Here is a 1,431-nt window from a genome sequence, read left to right as displayed (position 1 = left end):
CAAAAGCCCGCATAAAAGTAATCTATATAGACTTTTTCAGTACATCGAAGAAATTTACATGAAATGGTTCTGTAATATCTCCTAAGCTCCACAACATCCCAGCATAAACACTCCCGATAAAATATTTGTTATTTAGGCTAAGCATCAACATTAAACCACTGTTATTTTTAACAGAAAAGCAAGCATGGGCTGCTGCGTGCATGGTTTGGCATGGCAGAATGTGAGCAGCGCTTCCTTTATTATCAATAAAAGCTAACATCTCAGTTAATCTGTTATAACACAATAAATGTATGCACAATTAATCGTTCACAATGTCTACACTTCATGTGTTAAAATGAGAGGATTCGTGAGCACGCAATTTCAGCACTGTGGTGAGTAGATTCTAACTTAATAACCTCTGATTGGCCATTGCGATCTAGAAAAAAAAAAACAGCTGAGTCTGTGATTGGCTACATTGCGCTACCCTTTAAACACGTGTTATAAATAGAAACTATGCCTAGCTTGCGCATATCAATCATTTTAATGTTAATATTAGTTGTTCTTTTTGCTTTTGTACAACAGATAAATAACAATTTATATGTTTTAGACACTTTATATTTAGATAATTTCTATTTTGCGGGAGTCCCGCGAATCATTTTATTCTCCCACATCCCGCACACACACAAGTCTCTTCCCGCCCGCACCCGCACTCGCCCATCAAAAGTTGTCCGTTGCTGTTGCGTTGGGTCCCGCGGGTCCCGCAGTACTCCTGCGGGAGTGCAGGTTTCTATCCTGTGGTTAACAAATGCAAAAAGAATGCTAACATTGCTGCGAAGATTTTCGAGAAACACCTTTCTACCGTGTTACCACTGGCTTAGTATGCCTTCCCAATTGAATGTTGAGAAAAATGGCAGGGCAAAGGACGTGAGGCTCAGTTCAACCGCAGCTCAGTGCAAACGTTCTAACCTACCGAGCTAAACGGCCAACCAAGTTCAATTTGCAGATGAGGAACTAAGAAGAAGGGAGAGATACGGACATTGAAAAGTGGCAGGCACAATGCTAGCCATACGTGATGGAGGTGTGCGATTGGGCCATATAATGATGGATACTACTTGAGAAAAGAGGCTGGAAAGCCAGAGGAGGGCACGTCTGGGATTTGAACCCAGGACCTCTCGCACCCTAATAGAAACTCACACCCCTAGACCAACAAGCCACTCAGTGCTCAAGAATCATACCCTAGTTTCCCCCATCTGTCTGCCGTTCGCATGTGCAGAAAGAGGGCTCATGTAACTGGGCAGATTTCTGATAAACCTGTTTGTGCCGTACCTCCCCTAGCTTGGCCTGCCTTTCCAGTTTAATCCTGGTTAAAACGTCAACAACAAAGGACATGAGTCTGAATTAAACGGCAGAAGGCTACAGCACAGTGACACACGTCATCCTGTTATTGCTATA

The sequence above is a fragment of the Sinocyclocheilus anshuiensis genome, unplaced genomic scaffold, assembly GCF_001515605.1.
Source record: "Sinocyclocheilus anshuiensis isolate Anshui unplaced genomic scaffold, SAMN03320099.WGS_v1.1 scaffold638, whole genome shotgun sequence".
Classification (NCBI taxonomy): domain Eukaryota; kingdom Metazoa; phylum Chordata; class Actinopteri; order Cypriniformes; family Cyprinidae; genus Sinocyclocheilus; species Sinocyclocheilus anshuiensis.
Note: the sequence above shows the minus strand (reverse complement) of the source record.